Genomic DNA, 12,859 nt, shown 5'->3' on the forward strand with positions numbered 1-12,859 from the left:
TATTTTTTAAATTTTATTTTATTTCAATTCAATTAATTAACATATAGTATATCATTAGTTTCATAAGTAGAGTTCTGTTATTCATCAGTTGCATATAACACCCATATATTTTTAAATTATTTTCTTAGTGGTAGCTGTAGGGCTCACAGTATACATCTTAAGTTAGAATCAACCTCAGATTTATACGAAAAATTCAGGGAGATATTGAGATGTTACACCTACATAGCCCCCCCCCTTGTTATACATATTGCATCTATAGATGTTACAAACCTGACAGTACGTTGTTATAATTATTACTTCATAGAATTGTATATCTTTTTTAAAAAGCTGGTAGAAGAAAGGAGAACAAATATATATTTTTGATGTTCATTATATTAATCTTCTTATCATTTCTTGTTCTCTTAATTTATTCCTGCAGATTCAAGTTACCATCTGGTGTTATTTTCTTACTTTAATATAGCTTTACTACCACTCACCTCCTGTGTGTATTGTCAAATATATTACATAGTTATGTCACAGTCCCAACAATATGATTATATCATATTATTTTATATAATTGCTTTTTAAATTGGCTAAGAGAAGAAAGGAGAAGATATATGTAATTATACTGTCTTTTATAATTACTTACATAATTACCTTTACCAGCACTCTTGTGTGTGTGTGAATTCAAATTACCATCTGGTGTCACTTGCTTCCAGTCTGAAGAACTTCTTTTAGCATTTTTTGTAAGGTGGGTCTACTAGCAACAAATCCATCTGTTTTTGTTTATCTGGAAATGTCTATTTCACCTTCCTTTTTTCAGAGATAGTCTTTCTAGATATAAGAGCCTTGCTTGATAGCTTTTTTCTTTCAGCACCTTGAATATGCCATCCACTGCCTTGTGGCCTCCATTGTTTCTAATGAGAAGTTAGCTGTAAATCTTACTAGCGTTCCCTTGTAAGTGACAAGTCATTTCTCTCTTGCTGGTTTCAAGATTTTCTTTGCCTTTCAACATTCTTATCATGATGCATCTGTTTGTGGCTCTCTTTGCATGTATCCCACTTGAAATTGATGAACTTCTTAGATGAATAAATTAATATTTTCCATTGATTTGGGGAAGTTTTCAGCCGCTATTTCTTTGAATATTTTTTCTGCTCCCTGGTGTCACTTCTCTCCTTCTGGTGTCCCCGTTATGTACATGTTGGTGCGCTCTGTGTATACCACATTTCTCTAAGGCTCTGTTAATCTTTTCTCTTTAGATTGCATACATGTCTATCAATCTTCCTTAAAGTTCACCAATTCTTTCTTCTGCCAGCTCAAATCTCCTGTTGAACCCTTCCAGTGAATTTTTCATTGTGCTTGTTATATAATTTTCCATTCCAGAACTTCCATTTGTTGTTTTTTTATCATTTCAATTTCTTTCTTGATATTCTCTACTTGCTGAGACATTGTCATTATACCTTCTTTTACTTCTTTAAGCATAGTTTCTTTTAGTTCTTTGAACATAGAATAGCTGCTTTTGAAGTCTTTGTTAAGTCTAACATCTGAGCCCTTTCAAAAACAGTTTCTGTTGCCTGATTTTTTTTATATATGGGTCACACTTTCCTGTTTCTTTGCATGTCTCATGATTTTTTTGTTGAAAACTGGACATATTAGGTCATATATTTTAGCAACTCTGGGTGCTGATTCTTCCATCTGCAGGGTTTGTTATTATTTGCTTGCTTATTTGTTTGGGGGCTTGAATCAGAGTGTGCGACCTCTGATGTCACTCCCCAGAGGGCACAGTCTTGGGCATGTGTTCAGTCACCCTCGGATGACAGTGGTTTCAGCAGAGCCCTCTCTGACTGTCTTTTTCCCTGTTCTCTCTGTTAAGTTGTCTTTCTCTGTTGGTATCACACTCGGCTGTTAGCCTCCACTGCTGCTGGCTCATTGCTCTATTGTTTTTGACAATGCCCCTGGGCATAAACTGCCACAGTCAGGTTCAATTAAATTCATGCCCCTTTGCTGAGTGAGTGTTTGGGGCCTGTCTCTGAGTCTTGTTCCAGTCCCAGGAAGGCTCTTAGCTATCTCTCTCACTTGTTTTCTCTGGTAGACTATTAGCTGATCTGTAGTTCAGCTTGTATTCATGAAGCTACCAGCTTCTTCTTAGTTTCTTACTACGAAAGTCTCCATCACTTTTGACAATACCTGTAGGTTGATCTTCCTCATGCTCTGTTCCAAATAAAGTCAGTTTCCTTGGAAAGAGCTACAGGGCTCTCTGTTCTCAAGGCCTATTCCTACCTCTGCATCCCCTCTCTGGAACTAGGGGAGGGGACAGTGGCCTGCTTCTTTTGAGTGACACCCCTGCTTTATAAGCAGGGCACTGGGTGGGGGTGTTGGCCTCTGGTGTTGGCTTGCTTCTCTTGGAATGGAATCTCTGCCCTAGAAGTGTGCTAAGGTAAGGGTGACTGTGGTCCATAGTCTTGGTGTGTTGTACCTGAGACAGAGTTTTTGAACTACGAGTGGGTCCTGGGTAGAAGAAGAGATCTCAAACCTCTCAGCTGCTCTTGCCGGGGATCCAGCTTCTGCAACACACAGCTGAGAGAAATAAGAAATGCTGGTAGCTTGGCCCACCCAGGGAATAACTACAGCCCTAACCTGACTTCTGGAATATATATGGAATGTATATGTGTATTTGGCCAATATATACATAGGGCCAAATGTTACATTTATTGCTAGGGTGTTGTAGGTGATTAATAAATATTTCCTGAGGAAAAAATGTCAATGGATGGAATGAGAAGAAGATGAGGAGGGCTCCAGTTTGGAGTATTTTATGTGGAGGCCAGCCCATTATCTCATGGGGTGGTGTCCTGACCAAGAGGTTGGGCTGGGTGGTCTTTAAGGTCCTTTTGGATGATGAAACTTCATGACTCTAAATCCAGATGTGAAACCCATCTGAACCACACATCTGAGCAGATGACTCTACACCAGTACAACCCAGTCCTTGGCACTGAACAGAAGAGGTTCTTCTTCAGTTGCCTGCCTGTCTTCGGTTACCTGTGTGGGGTTTTTCTACCAGTGGGGCCACGCTTGTGTTTCAAAACGGCACTTGGGAAGTCATTGCAAGTCTTCCCATCTGAGCTAATGCTCAATGCTGCCATGTCATGATGCGTGTGATGGCGGCCCTGTGACCCCCTTCCCTGGTCGGCTCCCACAAATGCCCCTTCTTTGTTGTGCCAGCACACCCTTCACTGCACATCCTTTGTCCTGACCTGCAGCCTCCGCCCCCCCACAGTGATTTGTCTCCACGTGCGGGGAAAGCAGGAACCTGAGCAGAGGTGAGCAGCCACGATTTGTTGTGACTGGGGAGGACTCAACAAGCCTTGCTTATCCATGGTCCCCTGTGAAGTACCAAATTCTATACTCTACTAATTTCTTTGTATCAGTGCTGCCAGAAAGACATTTTTTGTTGTTGTCCACATAGCTTGTTGCTGCTAAGATTAATTCTCTGTGTAAGAAAGATGCTCTGTCTTGGTGTTAGTGAAGTGCACAAAAACTTGCAAATGTATTTTTGTATCTCAGATGTCATGTCAAAATAGACTGCAGATCCTCAAGGATCATTTCATGTGTTCTAACTGGCCTAATGAGTATAGGAAACCACAAATGAGGCTCAGCAAATAAATACATCTTCACATGTTTCTGCCTCTTTGTTCTTTCCTCGCTGCAGCCAGAAAGAACAGTGAGAAAATTCAGGGCTCTTGTTTATGGCTCTGTTGTGAAACAGAATTATTATCCCCAGTTAGAGCGCTTGCCTTCATTGAATCCAAACACATGACCTTCCAGTAACAGGTACTAATGAAATAAGAGCAGCTTTCTTGAAACAAATGATCGCTGTGATTAATAAGTGTGTCTTGGATCCTGATGAATGAATCAGCTAATTAGTCACCAGCTACCTACGCTAATACAGCAAAGGTGTGAAGTGGCTTTGGGCAGGGAGGGTCATACTGGGGGAAGCTGGGTGAGAGGGACATGGGAACTTTCTGGGCTATTTTTGTAACGTTTTCTATAAATCTAAAATAATTTCAAAATGAAAGTTTATTTAAAAAATATAACAGCTCTAAAATTATCTTAGAGGGTAAATTAAAGTTAACATAATCTCTTCTATCAGTGCACTGAGAAGTGGAACGGAATTATGTGAACTCCAGGGAGGCAGTCAGCAGTCCAGATCCTCATAGGCTCTGCTCACTGGTCATGTGGCCATGGGAAGGTCAGCTTTCCCTCTGGCCTCAGTGGTCTCATCTGGAAAGTGACATGTTGGACACAGGGTCGTCTCTGGAGTTCTCTCTGCTGGACACTCTGTGACTGAATGTGCAACTCAGCTATATGCGGGGGGTAGGCAAAAACCTCTAAAAGGTCATCCTCTTCTGTGGAAATCCAGCTGGTTCCCTTTAAGTGGCAGCAAAAATAAGATGCTCCAAACCTGCTCAATAGCAGGGAAGAGTGCAAATTAATCCGTTTGAATTGCTAATTGGGGATTTAGTTGGCTGCACTGAGGGCTATGGGATGAAGCTTGGGTTTTGCTCTTTTCCAAAGGCAGGGAAAAGATTCTCTCTCCAGGGACCCTGATGTCCTCATATGTGAAATGCAGAAACTGACAAGAAAGCCAAGAAAGCACTTTGGCTTAGTCCTCAAAGGGTTGTATTCCAAGCCTATACCCCTGTCCTCCAGGGCAGTTCAAATGCCCCCTCACCTTCCGTCCGTAAGAAGTGTCTCTAATGTAGGTGTTATCTGGGTTAGAAGAGCTTCTGCTCTGACCTAGACATCAGAGTAAGGATGGAGCCATACACACTCATGCACGTGCTCCTCCAGGTGCTGGCGGCTGCAGAAGAGCCTCGCAGGCATGCCGGGCTTCGTGGAAGGATTGTGGGTGGCTGTCAGGTGACTCAGGTGTGTTCAGGGAAGATTCTCTTCAAAACATCCACCTGTGCCAAGTGCCCGAGAAGTTCCTTGTTGCTGTTGTACTTCTATGGATAAAGGGATTAGTCTTTACTAAAATATCCTTAGGAGACAGAATTTATTAAGTTATCATTTGTCATGTACATGCTGATGTGACACGATTAGTTCCCTTTTAACATGTGGGCTAGCCAGGAAGATATTTGGACGAAGGAGGAGGAAAGAAATAGAACCTGAGCACCCTATACTCCTGGAAGCGGGGGCCACGGGAGAGGAAGGATGGGGGCAGGTCCTGGAGGCAGACTTCATTTCTCAGTTCCTGAGGGTGATATCACATTGTTGTGCCTCAGCCTTGCCTTCTGCAGAAGGGGTTCACATTGGTATAGATCCAGATCTTTGAAATGTGAGGATGAAGGGTCTGGTGCTGGGATGTTGGGGGAAGCCCCAAGCCACCTTGTGCTCCCAGAAATTCAAGGTAGGAAAATATGAATTGAAGTAGGAAGGTACCTTTAATATCTTACAGGCATTAATGATCTGATGCTTCTCTGTGATCCTCATGGCACAGTTGAGTGTAGAACCCAGTCCTTTTGAACCCTAGTCAGATAAAGGGACAGAAAATTGGTGAAGAATGGCACTGGGCACAGTTGAGATGCTGATGAAATTGGCCATGTATCTTTCCAGGCTCTGTTGGAACCCTTGGGTCCCTGTTTGTGTAGGGTTCCAGTACCTTCCTACAAAACCCCTGTGCCCTCAAGCTACCTTCTGATAATCATAAAGCCCTCCTGAACCTCTCCTCCTCAGACAGTCCTCCAAGCTAACTTCTCCTGCTCCTTGAGACTTAACCACCTTATGTCTCAGTCCTTAAAAACTCAACCTCCATGCGAGTGAATTTGTCTGATTCATTTAGTTTGCCATGTTTAGGGCATTACAGGCTACCTTTCTTGGGATCAACATGGAATATTTTAACTTTGTGAAACATTTTACATCTTTTCTCTTGTTGGAGTTTCATAATATCTCAGTTAACCAGCCCAAATGTTGGCAGTAAAACATGAAGTAGAATTTAGGGCTCCTGAACTCCAATGCCCAAGTCTGTCGACACGCCATGTGGAAAAATTAACATATTTGCATTCTATTAAGGTCCAGTGAATGATTTTGCACCAGTGCCCTGGGAGAGGTTCTGAGGCTGTCAGAGCAGCCTTGAAGAGCCTGGGTCCTTGAAATCGTAGCTTGAAGTCAGCTAGCCATCCTGCCTGAACATTTGGTACTTGTTTCTGCCTCTTCATCTCAAAAACTGAACCTCCAAATGACTCCCCCGCCTGCTTTCTCTGTGGATTTCACATCCTGTCTTGCTCATAAGTTGTTCCTGTGTCTGTGCTTTATTTCCCCAAGGAGAATGCAAGATCCTGGAGTGTAAGCAGCCTCTCTTCTTTCTGAGCACTTGCTGTGCTTCTCAGTGGCACAGAGCAGGTGTTCACCAAAACTTGTTGAGCTGAATAGGGCACAACATGCTTGCTGGATGAGTCAGATGAAGGTGTGCTCCTCCAGAATATACCACAGGGGGTAAGTGATGTCCTGGGACTGACGTTTTAACAAACACAGAAATTACCCTCAAAATGGATGCTGTGTCTTTTACAGGATCCCTTGGGTAAGCCATATGCTTACCCCATGTTTTAGCAAGTGGGCAAATGCTTACTCTTGGAACGTCTCTTTTGGAATTGACTTTGGCATTTCTTTGGATTAGCCTCAATATTGGCAAATCTTCATCTTTTGAAGGTACACTTGGATTTTGGAAATGGTTAAGTCATTTGGAGCCAGCTCTTATGAAAAAGGTTAATAATTAAGCAGGATGATGCCAGTTTTGAATATATAAACAAACAAAAAATTAAATGACTTTAAAGCAACTAACTGGATATTTCAATATGCTTTATATGGTATTTCTTAAAGGAAAAATATTCAGTCAGATATGTATTTCTTGTAAGGCCAAGTGCTGTGCCTCACTGAATCACCCAAACATTAATTTGGATGTGCTTCCAAGTACTTGAGGAGGGGGTCTTATCTTCTCACGTCTATCCTTCTCTTGGGGCATAGTGCTTGGCTCATGGTCAGTGTTTAACGAAAGATTTTGGACAAATGAATGAACGAATGACCTTGGGTAGGTTATTAAAAATCAGTATGATTATTTTACACCAACATGTGTGTGCGTGTGCATGTGTGTGTTCTTTGTTATCTAATGCTGCCTTGTCACAAAAACATAATGGCTTAAAATAGCAATCAACCTTTTTTATCTGTCACTGTCACTCTTGGCCAGGTATTTGGGAAGGACCCGATGGGGGCATTTCTCACTTAAGATCTCTCATAGACTATCAGTCAGGTGTTGGTCAGGCCCCAGTCTCATCTGAAGGCTGGACCGGGGCTGGGTGACTCACTCCCACGGCAGTGCCCTCACACAACTTGCAGGTTGTTGCTCAGACCCTCCTTGCATGGCTTTCTTCAAGGGGCTGGTTGAGTATCTTTGCTGCATGTGGCTGCTTCCCCTGGTGAGCCACCCAGGAGACCTAGACAGAAGCCACAATGCTTTTTATGACCCAGCTTTGATGGCCTCACTCCACACCCTGTACCACATTCTGTTGGTCATGCAGGGCCAGTCCTGCTTCACAGTGGGAAGCTGGAAGCTCCCTCTCCCTCTACTCTCCCCATATATATCCATTCATTCAACACATTTTTATTTAGCCTCTACTATATGTTAAGTATTAAAGTTTGGTACTGAGGATGTAACAGTGAATAAGTCATGACCCTGTACTCAAGGAGCTCACTGCTTGGGGGGAACAATTTGACCACAGTGTGTTAAGGGTTATGGTTGGGTACACATGAGGACCCAGAGGAGACACATATAAGTTGATCTGGGGGTTCACCAGGACCTGAGGGACCAACATGAGTTACTTGGGCAAAGATGAAATAGAAGGTGCCCCAGGAGAAGAAATTGTCTGGGCAAGAGGCAGGAGTCATGTGTAAACATGAAGTGTTTAGGGAACTACAGGAGTTTGACCTGATCAAGCCAAGAGACACATGTAGGGAAATGGTGGGAGATGTGGTAAAGGTCAGCCGGGGCAGACCCTATGAAAGACTGAGCTGGATAGGGATAGCACAGGATCTATGTTTTGGAAAGATCACTCCATCACAGGTGGAGGGTGGATTAGAGACAAACCAAATGGAGGTTTGTAGGTTTGTAGGTCTGTAGCAAGAATCTAGGCCAGAGCTGATGTGAGCTCAAACCAAAGCAGTGGGAGTGGCTTGGTGTTGAAGGGTGGTGAACTTGAGAGGTGCTAATGGACAGAATCCCTGAGAGCAGGAATGATTGGACGTGAGGGTGAGTGGGTAGCCAGAGTCAGGACGGCAGCTAGCCTTGGACTTGTGGGCCTGGGTGGATCAAGATGGGGAGGTAGACTGTGCTGGCTGACGGCAAAAAGTATGATTTAAAATTCACATATACTTTGTTGTCTGTAGCGTGAATAGTATTTTCTATTTCCGCAAAACCACTTTGTTTCTATTTTTAGATAATTGCTTTTCTCAATGTTGAAGAAGTGAGTAATTTAAATAAAGATATTTACACTTTAAGGTTTTCTTAGTACTTCCAAACAGAGACATATGTGTAAATGCTAAACAGAAGTTTCAAATCAAACCTTCTTGCCTTTCCAGTGCTCATTGTTGGGGGGACTCACCAGGGTGTTTGCCTTCCCATCCCGCCCCAAACAGAGGAGCTTTCTGGATTCTAGACTAAATGTAAACATGTTACTTAGGTCATGGGATTAGAAGATAAAAATGTGAGATACCCAGTTAAATTTGAATTTCAGGTAAATAATGAGTGCTTTTTTTTTTTTTATAAGTATGCCCTGTGCGATATGTGGGAAATTCAAATTTAATTGGGCATTCTCAATTTTATCTGACAACCCTACATGTGGGACATTTCTTTCAATGACTCCTGGACATTTCTTGCAACTAAAAATCCCAATGGAAATGGCAGCTAGCATAGTGCTGGACATATTGCAAGTTCTTAAATAATTATTAGGAGTTTTGAGAAAATGATTTCCTGTTTTTAGATAGGACAGTTCAGCTGCTTCTATCACTTGAACTCAATTACACCCTTTATGACCAACAAGAAGACACGTTGACACATTTTAAGCCCTCCCAAGGGGCCCTGCCTCATGGCGGCTTCAATACCTATAAATTATTTTTGCTCCCTCAGGCACAAGCCTGAGTAAACAGATGAGACTCATTCTTTGCCTGAATGTCAACAAAGCTGGGGGCTCTGTTGGCCACGGCCAACCCCTAGCAAGGCAAGAGTTCTCTGTGGGAACGCTCAAGTGGCAACCCCAGGATTTTTTACTTGGGCTCAAGATGTCTTGAAGGAAGTGAAGACATGAAGACCACATGGAGCCTTGTGGGTTAGAATTGGCTTCCTGAAGTGCACTTTGAAGTATGCTAAATGCTGGTGGTCCATTAGCAAGAGCCACTATGTCCTGATAGCTGGCTTAAGCTGTCCTCTGGACCCTGAAATGAGCACATTACGGTGTTCTGGCAATCGTGAAGATGGCCCAGTTCACCCTCAAACTCTTGCCTATCCCCAAATGCCAGCAGGCCCCCTTCTGAGGGATGGCTGGTAGAGATTGCTTTGGAGCAGAGCAAAACAGGGAAGCTTGAGCCCATGACCTTGCCTTCCTTTCTTAAATCCTTTCTTAAATCAATTGAAGAGAATTGTTTCAAAAGGCACAAGGTGACTGTTCCATGACCCCAACCAGATGCCCTTGCAGCAGCATTGTCTTGTGTTTAGACCCCTGCCACTCAGTAGTGCGATCCATGGACCAGCCTCACCTAAGAGCTTCTTAGAAATGCAGAGCCCCAGGCCCCACCTCAGACTTGCTGAATCTGACCTCGCATTTTAACGAAATCTGCATGAACACAGTGAAATTTGTTTAGGTTTATTTAATTGTGATTGATTGTCTGAGGGGGAGCGCCAGGGCACCTATTTCTCCACACTCTCTGCAGTGGCCGTCCAGAACGCCACATCTGTGGGGGACCCTCGGTACCTAGGGACAGCACAGGCCCATGTGTACAAAGGCTCTACCTTATGCAACTATGGACAATGTCTCTGGCCAATCGAGGCCCTAGCCAAGCAGGCCTGGCCATCCCAGCAGTAGTTCAAGCTCCTCGTTTTATAAATGAGAAAATGGTGGCCAAGAGGGGCAAGTCACCAGCCAAAGGTCAAATAGCTCTCTGACTATTTGTCCAAAGGTCAAATAACAGTGGCAGATCAGAGGCCAGAAACCAGGTTTTCTGACTCCCATTCCAATTTTCTTGACACTTTATCTGGAAAAACGGAAGTAACAAGAATGCTGTATCATCTTGGTGCCATCAATGGGCCTCTGACGGGGCACTGAACCAAGAACAGAGCCTCCATGGTGTGCTTCGTGTGCTATTCAGAGAAAATAAATATAACACTTTAGCCCAAAGGCTCCTGCTTAGGCCACTGTTGACCAAGCAAAGGTCCACACTTGAACGTGAAATAGCAAAGTTAAGGGAGTGTACAGGAGTTTCTACAACAGCCTTGTTCTTGCAAAGGGCATTGAAGAGTCATCTTGTATTCAAGACAGTACAAGTGTCAGCCATTCTTCCATAAAGCGGAGACGCACCTGTAAAGAGAATTAGCTGCCCATAATTTTCTGCATAAGGATGACCTTGTAGATTTGAGTTTCCTGCAATTGGGAATAATGTAGGACTGAAAGGGAAGAGGAAAGAGAGAATTTGGAGTGGGAGTAAATAGTCCCAGGGCCGGGACGATTTCTCGCAGCCCCTTGTCTCTCGGCAGACAGTGTGCCGGGGCTCACATGGCGGCCGTAGAGACAGGCGGGCCTGTGCCTTTCGGCACCCAGCCTGGAGCTCGGCCGTGAGGCCTATCTGGACAGGCGACTTCGAGGAAGATTCAAAACTGCCTCGGAACTGGTCAGACAAGCGTTAGCGCCTGGAAAGCCGCTCACTGCTGTTGATGCTCAACTGCACAGCTCATGTCTTCGTGCTCGGGTGGCCAGCAGGGCAGACCCTGGGAGCAGGTGGATGGCGCTGCCATGGTGTCTGGGCCTCCCTCTTCACTCACCCTCATTGTAAGGGTCTTCTCCCCTGCCCTCCCATCCCCCCAGCGCACCTGTCAGCTGAAGAGACTGCTGCGGCTTCTCTCCCCCTTCGTGAGACTCAGAAGGGCTTCCTCTCCTCCCTTCGAAATGGAGGAATAAGGCCCATCTTGGGGTTTCTTTGCAAAGTGGGCAGCCCTTTCAGAGCCCTTGGGAAAGCTCCCGGTAGAGGATTCAAGGCAGGGTGGAGGAGTACATGTGCTTCTGGGCTTAGGAGGTTGTCTTTGGCCTGAGCCTTCGAGAGATCGAGCAGACGTTTCCCTGGAGTCATGGAAACTAAATGTGTCATGCTTTGCCTATGAAAACTATTGACCAAACTGAAGAAAGTTACCAACTGGCCAGACCTTGCTGGGAACCGATGTGCTAAATCTTGCCTGAAGATTTTATTCTGTTAGCATGAAAGAGCACCGTCTGAATGTGGTGTCCTATATAGTATCACTGATCAACCCGGCACCATCATAACCCCATTGAGGACACGCTAGAAGGGGATAGGGCCAGGTCCTGGGCTTGGGATCTGTTAGGTTTCCTGAAGCTCCAGCGCTGAGGTCCACATGCTTTGTCTACTCATTCACCCTCACGCAGGTACCAGGCTCCAGAGAAGCACGTATTTATGAATACATGAATTTATAACTATATATCGATCAACTATACAAGTGCAGTATTAGGGACTTTGAACATTCCAATGTTGTATAGATAGTAATGTCAGGAGTTTATCATCTGTTTGTAGGGGGAAGAAGCACATTAAATAACAGGTAAGCACATAGAGCACTGGTTAACAAGTCAAGTTGTGGGTTACAGGCTATAATTATGGCATTTGGGTCAGTTCTGTGCATGATACACATCATCTAAATCAGGGGTCAGAAAACCTGTGTGTGTGTGTGTGTGTGTGTGTGTGTGTGTGTGTGTGAAGGACCAGATAGTAAATATTTTAGGCTCTGCAGGTGAACAGTCTGGGTCACAACTACTCAATTCTGCTGTCCTGGTGCAAAAGCAGCCATAGATGACCCATAAAAGAATGAATGAAGGGGAGTAAGTCGGCGGGGGAGACGAACCATGAGAGACGATGGACTCTGAAAAACAAACTGAAGGTTCTAGAGGGGAGGGGGGTGGGGGGATGGGTTAGCCTGGTGATGGGTATTAAAGAGGGCACATTCTGCGTGGAGCACTGGGTGTTATGCACAAACAATGAATCATGGAACACTACATCAAGAACTAATGATGTAATGTATGGTGACTAACATAACAATAAAAAAATTAAAAAAAAGAATGCTTGTGGTCATTTTCCAATAAAACTTTATTTAAAAAACAGGCAGCAAATTGAATTTTGGCCCAGGGAGGGTTGCCAGACTTAGCAAATAAAAATCCAGCATGCCCGGTTGAGTTTGAATTTCAGATAAACAATGAATACATTTTTTTAGTGTGTCCTGAATATTGTTTTAGATATACTTATGCTGGGCATTTTGTATTTTATCCGGTCACCTTGCAGTTTGCAGATCCCAGGTTTGAATCTGGATATTTGAGTCAGTTAAAACTTTTGGCCTTCAATCATACGATTTCAAACTTGGGGGAGATCAAAGAGATTTCTCAGATGGGAAAGCGGGGTGCCAGGGATGGGAAGAGATCTGCCCAAAGTCACACAGCGGGTTGGGACAGCTGGCCCTGGGGCCAGGTGCCCGACTCCCAGTCTGACCTGCTCCCTGCCCTGGAGGAGCCGCCAGGTCACACACCAGCTCAGGCTGGGCAGCTGCTGCATGTCCTATTGGGAA

This window comes from Callorhinus ursinus, unplaced genomic scaffold, assembly GCF_003265705.2.
Source record: "Callorhinus ursinus isolate GAN/ISIS: 27379988/994484 unplaced genomic scaffold, GSC_fseal_2.0 scaffold80, whole genome shotgun sequence".
Classification (NCBI taxonomy): Eukaryota; Metazoa; Chordata; class Mammalia; order Carnivora; family Otariidae; genus Callorhinus; species Callorhinus ursinus.